General features: G+C 34.4%; 1 protein-coding gene across 4 annotated transcripts in view; it reads left to right on the plus strand.

Moving 5' to 3' along the window:
* Positions 1-12057, plus strand: part of bru1 (bruno 1) — a 247314-nt gene that overhangs the window by 35930 nt on the left and 199327 nt on the right. The gene's annotated exons all lie outside the window — the stretch shown is intronic.

Consider the following 12057-nt stretch of genomic DNA (forward strand, 5'->3'; position numbering starts at 1 on the left):
GGGAAGGCGGATTCGGGACATTGCACCCGCTTTTTCCACCTTTTTCTCCCTCTCTTTCCCATCAAGTCCTATTTGTGTTTTCGCTAAAACACTGAATATTGAAATGAACACAGCACCGCGAGGTTTTAAACCTTTGTTGTATAGATCGAAGAGGAAACAGAGATTTGGTCTTGAAGAGTGCAAAAGTGTATTTAGAGCCCTCAATGAGTTCCGCAAACCGAAGAAGCTTATTAAGATCTGAACTGCACCAGTGAAAAATATAAGAGTTATCTAGTATGCTGGGTCTCTCATCTAAATAGAATTGTTTATACTGAGTGTTACTGCTAGGAATTTTGTTCAATTTATCTTTTACATTACTGGTTTATGTATAGGGTGAATGAACAAAATACTGCGAGGTTTTAAAACTTTGTTGTACGGATTGAAGAGAAACAAGAGATTTGGCCTTGAAGAGCACCAAAGTATATTTTGAGTCCTCAATAATTTCCTCAAAAATCGAAAAACCTTAATAAAATCTGAACTGCAGTATTGAAATATATAAAATTTGTCCCAGTAAATTAGTTGGTGCTGCACTCAAGCGGAATTGTTATACCAGGTATTTCTGCTTTGTTCAATTTGCCCTTTAGACTAATCGTTTAGATACAGGGTCAGTTACAACTATGTTCGAAGTTTCAATGTTTGCTTACGATCATTTAAAGATGATCACTCAAAAGAAAATTCTAATTAGGGGCGTACATTCTAGGTACGTACCAAAAAAAATTTAGCCTTGAACAAGGAACATTTTTCATGCAAACTTGAACTTTTTTTTATGTTTCCAGTCGAAGAATCGACCTTCAAAAATCCCGAACGTAATTATGAATGACGTTATAGAGAGCTTTGAATCTCTTGATTTGCCAATTCTTAGAACTATAGGAGGTCTAAATAAATTTTTAGCAATATTTTAACATCACATCGATGTTCTAGTGATTTTTGAACTCTTTTTAAATTTTATGAATCGACAATTTTAGTATTTTTTTAAAAATTAGTTTTAGAAATTTATACTTAGTTCCAGAGAATGTTTCTATATAAAAATCGTTTTCAAGTTTTCGATTCTACTCCAGAAACTGTTACATGCTTTTTCAAAGACCCTAAGTATTTTTTCTTTTTTTAGAGGACTAGGAATTTTTATAACTTAAGGACCTTCCCAAGTTTTCGATATATTTTGGAAGTTTTAGGATTTTAAAAATGTTTTCAGAAAAGTTTAAGTCCGTCTGAGAATTTGTGCTAGCCGCATTTGTAACAGCTGGACAAATTGCGGTATATGGGATTTTTTGAATTTATAATTTGATTATTGATAAGTTCTTTTCGCTTTTTTTTCAAACTTTAGAACATTTCAACTTATTTTTTTAAGAATTGATCCCTTTTCAATGTTTTTTTGATAATTTTCAAATTCTAGAATATTCATTGGAAAGTCTTTTTAATATTTTTTTTGACCTCAAAATTTTAGAGTGTTCCTAAACAATTTTTCATTTCAATCAAGCCCTTTTCAGTTGTATGTTGATCTTAAATTGATGACGTATCATTATTTCTAATACGCAAATAGGAATTTGCTATTCAATGAATGCAGTCCCCGGTTTTCCATATGTGGGGTATGTATTAAACGCATTTTCGCTAAAATGCCTCGTAGTAATTAGCATAACTCCCACTTTGAGCCGCGGTTTCTTAATTAAAGCCCTAGCATAGTTTCAAATCCCGCAACTAAGATTAACACAACCTTTTTGTAATATAGTCTAATTAGCTGGCGAGATGTCATTCTCGATGAGAATATATTTGCACGATCTCTTATACCATAGAGGGAACGGTACGAAGTTTCCATGTTAAAGAAGGAGTTAATCTAATTTAGTGGAGTAATATTCGCACGTCCTTGTATATGGAAGTATTTTGCGGCACCCGACGTTATTAGGTCCTAAAATTTTATTGGAGGGCATGAGTGCCAGATAAGTTCTCCCGTTCACTTAAATTTAACGATCCAAACTAACTATATTAGTAGGAAAAGGGTCAATGTCAATGATACGCTGGGAGCGTTTTGGAGAAGATTGCGAACATGCTATTCCATTCTATTTTTCCCCACATTAAAGACCACCAAATCGAGGATTTATGGTCGGAAACTTGGAAGCTATCTGCGTGAATTAACATTGAATTAGATACAAGCGAATTCATCTAGCTAAAAACACTGCCCATAGGTGATAAATCTGGTGTACACACCGGTCAATTCCCTTTAATTATTTGACATTTATTTAATTTATTAATTTATGAGGAAGCCTTGACAGCTGAATAAAGTTGTTTGTTGTGTTAGTTTAAGTTAGTTCAAGTTAGCATTTAATAGTGACTAAAGATGGATTTTCAAAGAACATAAGTTCAATATGGCGCGTAAATAAATGCTTATTAAGTTGGATGATGACATAACCCGGAATGACTTCCCTTAAAAGTATTCCTGAGCGATTTTCCTGAAGAAATTGAATGATATCAGTAATTATCTGTTTTCACGATTTATGTTTCTCTCAATATCCTTAAGAATTTCATTCATTTGTCAATTTTGATATTCCAAGTAAGTAATGCTGGTTTTTCATTGTTGCTCTGAACCAATGGTGGTGCAGTGCAACAATTTTATAAAAATTGTGCTATAAGATAGAATGAGCATTTGTAAATGCGCATCCGAAGTTTGATATTTACATATCGAACACAACTGAGAAAATCTGTGTCGCTCCAGGAGTTGTTCCACTTTAGGATGACTTTGAATTAACAGAGTTTGAAAGCATGAATAATATATTTTTCCAATATGAAAATCCCGCTAGTAGTTGCACACTTTAAAAAACTGGGCAACACTAATTCTAATATCCCACCAACCGAACATATCAACCATTGCGGACTCTCCAAGGAAAAACGGCTCGATATGGCTAATTCACCTCAATCAACCGAACAAAATAAATCTTCGGGCCCCTAAATGACCCTAAAGGGTGAAACCGCACTAAGGACTGGTCAAGACAATGTGCCATTAGAGGAGAATTGTCGTTATTGAGCGCTCTTTTACGCAACTTGTAAAGGCTTCAGGTCCCTCATAAAGGCCAGGAATGGCGAGGCTTTGGAATTTGTTATACTCGAGTTTATCAGCAAAAAGTACTTCTATTCGACCTCTCCGCAGGGATATAGGAGGGATGATAAGGGATGAGATAAGCAGAAAATTAATTTACTTACAAATAGATCGAAACTGTTTGTATATATTTTAGTTTCCATGGGGTAAACAATGAATTTACGATCAGCGGGTGTTGTATTATTTTTACAGCTCGTTTCTTTTGGCAACGGGCCGTAAAGTTGTTAATTTTTTAACCGTCTTTAATTAAATAACTAAATGTAAAATGATTTAACTTGTATGCCGAAGATTGAAGAAACATCAATTGTGTGTAAAACGGTGTACGTGCTAATGGCCAAAAGAAGCATTACACTCTTGACCGAAAAAAATGTCTGCTTCACATCAGGTCTCAAACTTCGACTGCAGACGTAATTTTCTTTAACAACATTTTTAGACAACATCAGGAAATGAAGTCAATATATAGGGTTAACGAAAGTGATACTTACAAGAGTTTTTCAAGAAAAACCGATTGTGGGCTTTGCCCCTTAGGAGACTAATCTCCACAGAGGCGATCCGTAGGACAAAACTTGACAAACATGACCGAATGCCTTCAGCTGCGCGCGTAATCTTCTTCTTTCAGCCCTTTACACGTAATTAACTAAAATATTTTATTACTTCGGACTGCAGCAGGCACTACACGAAAACGGACTGTCCATAAAATTTAATACTCTTTGCAATGACTTTGGAGCAGCATAAACAAACTTTTATTTAAAAAAGTGTAGTAGGAGATAAGGAAGGGTTAGTCTTGCCTAAATCAGATATTTATCTGCTTGATACTGTAAAACAGAATTAGCATTTTAATTGAGATTTCCTCATCTATCGAGAATCTGGAAAGTTTCTACAAGAGGTTTTAATGAAAATAGTAAATGGCAAATTTGAACACAGAAGTGAAATTAAATTGATAAAACTGTCGAGAAACTTCCATGCTGCTAGAAAATCAAACCTTCTAAAACGGGAATCATAAATCTCGATAAGGCTATTTAACTTTCGCTTCCGTTCACGTGAAAGCGAGAATTCAGCAAACTCCTTCAACTTTAAGAATTAGGCCATATAAAGTTCGTCGTACTTAAGAATTATACGGATTTATTGGAGGAGGGAAAAATGGGAATAATTTCCCTCAACCTAACGTGTCGGTGATGAATGGGCACTGAAGCAACTCCCGGGCGACTCTTTCAAGGAAAGTTTTAACGCAATTTTTGATTATGATGGAAGACCATGCCCGAGAAATAAGACAGGCCTGAGAAAATATTTCGAGTAGTTTTTGACGGACGCATTTATATACCAGGTCGATGCCGAAATTCCACAGCTTAATTTTCTTAATGAAATTTCCAAAGTTCAAACTTTCTGGAACTCTATTGAACCTTAAAACAGAAGATGAAAGGAATATGTTTAAAGGAGATCTAATCGAAGCAACATAATCTCTCCCTTGATACTTATTCTAACGTTTTAGGGGCGGCGCTTCCCTGAAAGGAATGCCTACCCTCTGTTTTAATTGCATGGGTTGTCAAAGCAGATGGGATGCTGTATTTTACTGAAAACTGAAACGGCAGAGCCTCTATTCATATAAATATTTCAAGAATTTCCGGAACGTTGTTATGTTGTGGGTCCAGGAAAATCCAAGTCCTGGTTCCGCAGTATCACTAGGTATGACGTTAATTGAAATTAAATTGCTCGAGTATTAATAGGAGATTGCGAGTTCAGGACCTAAAGCTAAATAATCGGAAAGAAATATTCGGGAAATTAAAGAGAAAAATTACGGTATCCCCAGGGTAAAGCCTTATAGCAGCACTGAAGGAAGGGAGATCTCCCTGATTTTTATATTAATTAAAGCGGAAAACTTGCAAAACCAATATTTTTTTAGGGCGTCATGCTTAATTTTAACGACTAGAGGGGCAATTTGCCGTAGCTTGTTAATTTTTTATTTACATTAAGCTTATTTTAATTATGTTTATGGTATTAATTAAGGTATGTACTTCATTTACTTCATTAGGAAATTTCGGATGAAAAATAAGGCTTATAGGAATATTTAAAAGTCTCTTATAGTCTTTCTATTTAAAAATATTTAAACTCCTGAAGCAATTAGGGAGAATAAAAAAATTCAATGAATTGACTTTTAAAGAGTTTCAAATCATTCAGGTTAGAAAAGAAAATGAAGCCTGAACGTATTCGAAAACCAGGATAGATTAGAAAATATTCTATTCAAACTACACACACGCAGGCTTTTAACAGCTTTTGTTGCTTGATATTTTCCTCTCATAAGGTAGGTAGTGTATAATGCAACCAAAACTTGGCATGAAAAACCTCTTAAGAAAAAAGCCCATAACGCGCCACCTTTATATATCTATAAATAATGACTGATGGCTCATAATTCTTCCGTTTTCTGCCATTTAAGTTTCGAAAAGCCCCCTGAAAATTATATGTTTTTTTATGTTTTTTTTTTACAATATACAGTACTTGACACATCTGAATATTACATTGAACTGTAGATAAAATTTTTTTTTTTCGATTAATATGAATAATCTATCAAACTGAAGGGGAATGATTTATTACAAAAATCTAACTCGCGTTTGAAAACTTTGAAAAATGATGTCAATTTAAGTCAAAATGGCCCTAAATCGCAAACCTAGTTGTATCCCATCAGTGTGGGCGGCATTCAGCCATCACGGAAGCTGCAAATCTAACGACGAAGGCAAATAAGATAATTTAATTGGTTTGACAAATTACTCCGAAATTTTCGAGGCGACAAACTTTAAATTGGACTTGGACAGCTTTATCCGGTTTATTTCTGATAAAATTGATAATTACTCGCCTCAGATGGCACCCTGTCGCCGACATAATGGACAAGCTCAACGCACAAATCTTCCTATATTGCGGCAAATTGTGTTGCTTGGTTTACGAGGGTTCTCCTAGAAACCAAAAGCCGAAAAATATTTTCCCTACAAAAGCTTGCCATCGTAATTTTTTTTTTGGGAAGAAAATGAGCACTGATTTTTCCACGTCACCTAAAACCCTAAACAAATACAAAGGACATGCCAAATATCATTACTTTCAATTGCTCTTTACCCTTCTCTGACACTGCTTTCAAATAATTGTTATTCTTTTTCACTTCGGACACAAAAAACCGGGTCGGGGAGAGAAACAGATGATTATTCCAAAGTTCTCCCTTCCGCCCCCCGTCTCATTAACAGGTCCGGAATTACTTTCGGCTATCGGGCTCGTTTAATTGGTTCTTTTTAATTAATCCATAATTTTCAGTTGCTGCGATGCAATGGGACTTTTGGTAATGAGCTTTTAGTGGATGATTACGGAATAAGGCTGCTGCTGTTCTGTATTAATGTAGGCGAAGGGGGTGTATTAGCATTAAATTGGGATAAGTCTGCAAGCATAGACTTTGAGATTAGATTACTGGGAAATTTGGGTAATTTGGACATGGCCGGCCGAAGTTCTCTCTTTCCTTGAATTATTTCCAAGAATTATTTTATAAAAACAACATTTATTTTATAATTCGGGAAACGAATTTTTGAGTTAAATGCCAAATACAGTTGCAAATCGCCAATATTAAATTAATAACTATTTTTGAGTGTCGGGTATCTACAATAAAAAAAAAATGGGTGTATATCTGAACTTATAGAAGGATTATCTGTACAATAAATCAAATCATTTTAAAATTTGTAAATATCACAAAAACCGCTTTTCATGTATATTTGAAACCTCCAGATCGACCATGTGTACAACACATTAAATCACACAAAAATGTGTAAATATTATAAGAACCGCTTTTAATGTTGAACAGACCACTGAAAATGTAGGTGTACATTTGAAACCTCTGGTTGAACGATGTATGGATAATATTAAAATTCTTTCAGACTCCAAAAAAAAGTGCAAATATCTTTAAAAAAATCAATATTGAATATCTAGAATAGAAAATTTAGGCTCAGATTTCGATGTATATTTGAAACCTCCAAGAGGACCATGTATACAATGCATCAAATCACTCAAAAAAGTGTAAAAACTATCAAGTAATGTTTAAAATGGATTTTTCGAAAAATGTTCCCACTTTGCTGGAAGACGGTAAAAGATAAAGCAATTTTTAAACCAAATATGAGATTTTCATGAGATGTTCTAGGACTTTACCCATTTAACCACTTTTCTATTTCTTACAGTTTCCAAGATTCCAATACCTGCATTTCAAATTTGACCACACCATATGTATACACCGTATAATGTCCATTTAACAACTCGTTGAACTATGAGTTTATTTGTGATTTCATAAAAAAATTAATTATGGGAATGTATATGAGGCTAATGAAGCTATGAGCCTAATGAAGGTAAATTTTAAAATTAGTGGCAACCCTACAGAGTATCCCAAAAAACGGAGCATCATTAAGTGGATTTTTTTTAAATGAGATAACTTGCAATTTTTTACGCGATAAAATCTTGAATCTGTGTTAGTTTTTAGATTTCTTTACCTGGGACTCCAAGCTATAACGTTTTACAAAAATTGTAGACATTTGCAGTGTCGCATAAAAAATTAATATCGCAGTTAGTTTAAGTAAGATTTTGATAATTTTTAGATGGATTCTCATGTAAGGTCACCTTAGCAGTCACAAATACTCGTTTAGTCAAAAACACATACAGGGTGTTCACAATATCACCTTTAATTTTCATCTTTTTCATTTCGATTTTCTTGATTTTTTCAAATAGAATGATATGTTTTTTATGACGTAGGATGAAAGAAAATTCAATTTTTTTCATTTTAGAATAAAATATCATATTTATCTTAAATCTTAATGAAATTATTAATTATTTCAGGAAAACATGCATTCATGGCTAAGATTCTGAGTGTTTAGGATACGTTGCCACAGTTTCGACACTGTTTTAAATTTTGACAACTTATTTACGTGAAAACATGCAGGTAGTCCCATTTAAAAAAGTTACGCTTTATGACGTTCCACTTTTTTGGGATTCCCTGTGTAGGATTGTCACTAATTTTAAAATTCACCTTCATTAACCTGAAACCTCATATAGTATATTCCCATTATTGATTTTTTTATGAAATTACAAATAAACTCACAGGAATCCAAGGAGTTATTAGATGAACACCCTGTATGTAGCATAATACGAAATTCCTTGTTTTTGAACAAAACTCTGTCGGGGACATTAAACAACCAGGAGTCTGAAAAAAAGCGAACCGTGTAATAAAGAGAAACATAACCCTCACACATCACCGTGCATTAAAAGTTATAAAAATATAAACACGTCACCGAGCGGGCTTTTACCGCATTCTTTGGAGAGGCTTTTCACGCAAAAATGTGCTCATGAAACTAGAAAAATGTTTTTAAAATAAAAAGACTCCCAGGTTTTATATTTCCGTGGCCTGATGGGGCCTCTTTTTCGAAAGTTATCGGCTCTATATCCTTTCTGGTATGTCCTCATATGCTAAATAATGCCCTCATAACAATCCGAGGAGGTTGTCGTGCATGGCCCAAGAGAATCTTAAATTTGCCGGTATGATCTACGCAAATATAATTTGATTTTTTTCTGGCCCGCTGGGATATTTTCCTTTACGGAAACGTAGATGGTATCCCTGATTAAAACCCAACATAAAGCAAGTCCTCTGTTATTATTTATAGCCTTCGTCTTGCCATTCAAATCGTATCCTTTCAAACTGGAATTGCGGCAGATGCGAGGACATTAAGTGCCCCGCGTATGTAAAGCTGGGATTATTTAAAAAAACCTATTTTACGAGGATTTCTTGAGAGCATTGCTCTAAAAATAGGATGTTTTTGTCATTTCTTTAAGATAGAATTCGACTTGAAAGTGACTTAAATTTATTCTTGTCTATTATTCGAAATAATTAATTCGAATTTAAGCGACCATACAAATTCGAATCGAGTTTCCACGATCCAAGATCTAAGCAAAACTTGAGGGTTGTTAATAATTTACGCCAGAATCCGGGGTAATGCAGGTAAATGACATGAACGTAAATATTCAATCGGGGCTAACATGCATTATTAATGGCATTCAGTTCAGCAAGCCATCGATTGCTTATTGGGATCGATTATTCTTTTATTAAATAATAGGATTTCAACCTGAATCCGTTATGTTACCCGTAATAATTTGGTTTTGTAGGAGTATATAGGACGTTCATTTTGAAGCTGAACCATGAGGATTTTGGAAATTTTGGTCAAACGCTTTTATTTTTGTAGGAAGGATTGCAACTTTTCCTATTCTACAACGCGACCATGCCATATTTTAAATTCGACGTTTTGGCTTTCGACAACCATCATCAACTCTGTTTTTTCTTATAGGCGCCATCTTGAATCTTTATTAATTATAGCAGAGGAAATAAGCATACTTCGTCAGGCGGTATGGGGTGTCTTGAAAAAATATAAATATCACCCGTTTCGTTCAATTTCAAATAACCGAGACATACGTTCATTAGATCTTTCCTTATTTGATTATTTATGGAAACTATAAATGACCTTTATTATGAATCTGTACTTACTGATATCAAGATTATGATAACTTTAAGGATCGAAATAAGAAGCATTAAGTTGATATTAACACGTCCTTTCGTTTAAGATCAATGCAGAATTTAAGAAGACACATTGAGCTGTGCTTGGAAATGGAGGAAATTTTAAAACAATATATTCTTAAACTCTAAATTGCGCAATTTTATCTCGTATCTTTTATGGATACCGAAATTTCCATGGTTGAGCTCCAAAGACGCACACCCTGTATTTAAATAACATTGACTCTCAATAACCCAGTATTCAGGCATGTGTTTGTGATCGAATTGGAAAAATATGTGCTAGAAGAGATCATTCAAATAATCTTTACTCTGTCTGAATGCTGTAGATCTTGGTTTAGTAAGAAATATACAACTTAAATGATTCAATTCAATAGAATAATCCTGAAGGCAAGTACGAACAGCTTTCTCGAATATTATTTTTAGAGGATTGGTAGCTGACTCTCGTTGCTTATCAGCAAATCGCCAAAGGTCATCCAAGCGAGGCAAATTTTTATTGAAATGATTAATATTTCATTCTCTTTCCAAAGTTCAATTTGTTGATCGCAGCGTAGATATTCCGCGACCATCGCAATGGATCGATTGAACTGAACAAAATAATGATTCCCATATATCAATAATCTCCATTGTCATCTCATTCCCTCTTCTCGGCAAACTTTTTGCCATGAATATAAAAACAAAACTCTCGAGGCAAAATAAATTCTAAGTTATCATCGAGGATATTTTGAAACATCCTCCTCTATTGTCCGATTCAAATTTCGCGTCGCTGATACCGTCCGGGGACAAAGCGGTCAAGCTCGGACGATAAATAAGCTTTTGCCTGGAAGTTATTCTGGAGATAAGATATTCGCTTGATAGCGTCTCGCGAAGTTTCCAGGACCAAATGTCCTGTGTTTCAGAATTTTAGTTTAATAACTTTGACCCGAAAATGTTTGGTTCGACCTCCATAGGCAATTCGATTGGCAGTGATTAGGGTATATCCCCTTCATCCTGGGCGGACTTCGAGTGGTTTCCCCCATTGAAATATTCTCCAAATTTCATGAATGATGGATATCCCAATCTAATACTCCTCGCGCCGGCTGGAACATTCTCACGTCAAAAAGTTCAGAAATCAGTAAGAACTTAGTCTATAGAACAACTAATAATTTATCTGTTTCGTGTTATAGTGTAAAAAGTTTCGGAGTTGGACCCGATTTCGAAGCCGGTGCATATTTTATAACCCCAACTGCTCCCGCGGGGTATCGATTTTAGATAATAGCAGTTTTAACTAACTACGGCGAAGAAGAACTTGGTTTGATAATTAATTTATAAGTACATAAAGGGGAAGAAATGTTAGGAATCGATCGCAAATTTTATGATAGAATAATGAGGATACGGCTAGAGATCAACTGGAGCTTTATGAAAAAGTTCTTAGGAAATTAATTGAAACAGTGGTTTGCTTATACTAATAAAACTCCAAGCCGAGAGCGACAAAAAATATGTAGTCTGTAGTCGCTGAAGCTGAAAATAGCTAAAAGCGTTATTAACTCGAGTTCTATGTTAGATAACAAGAATAATAAAACTCCAGTGGCGGACATAAGAATTTTAGTGGGGGTTCTGGAGCTATTACTCGACGCAACTTACTACTAAATCCGCCACTGACAGTACACCAAGGTTTTCTGTAACTTGAAAAACATGCTCTGGAGTGTATAGATAATAGTTATTTTATTTGCCCGAATGCAAGAAAATCAAAAATAATAATTCAAGTGAAAACCAATTAACAAGCCAAAACAAAAAAGTGGAACATTGCTGAATGTTAAAAAGACTGTGATATGCCAATGGCTTTTTTATATTTTTACTCAGTGCTTGAAAAAGTCTTTATTGAGCGGGGGCGCGTAGGCCGCATTTCAAAGTGAATGATAAAAAAGTATATATGTACAACAGAGGGAAGAAATAATTTAGGAATGTTAATGATTTTTTGTTCATTAACAACAATAAGGATTCTGTATGAATCGAGAAATAGGTCTTAAAGCCAATAAAAACAGATTTTTACAGAACACAAACCAAATAGGAACCCACAATAACAAAAAAAAACTCGGAGTCATATTACATGGGGTTAAAAATGTTAAAATATTAAAAGAAAAAATCATTGCTTTTCACTGAAATTTATTACTCAAAAAGCAAAGTGATAAAGAATGACATAAAAAAATTGTCGAAAAGATGAGCGGTCACCAGGGGAATTGAAATTAATCATATTAATCTACCCCTTTTTCTCACTTTTAACTCCCACCTTGTATAATTTGGATTTTGCACTGGATTTCCATAAAACAACCATCTACAGAGTGTCGGTCGGGACTAAATTGGGTGTGTGGATAATGAA

The sequence above is a fragment of the Euwallacea similis genome, chromosome 36, assembly GCF_039881205.1.
Source record: "Euwallacea similis isolate ESF13 chromosome 36, ESF131.1, whole genome shotgun sequence".
Classification (NCBI taxonomy): Eukaryota; Metazoa; Arthropoda; class Insecta; order Coleoptera; family Curculionidae; genus Euwallacea; species Euwallacea similis.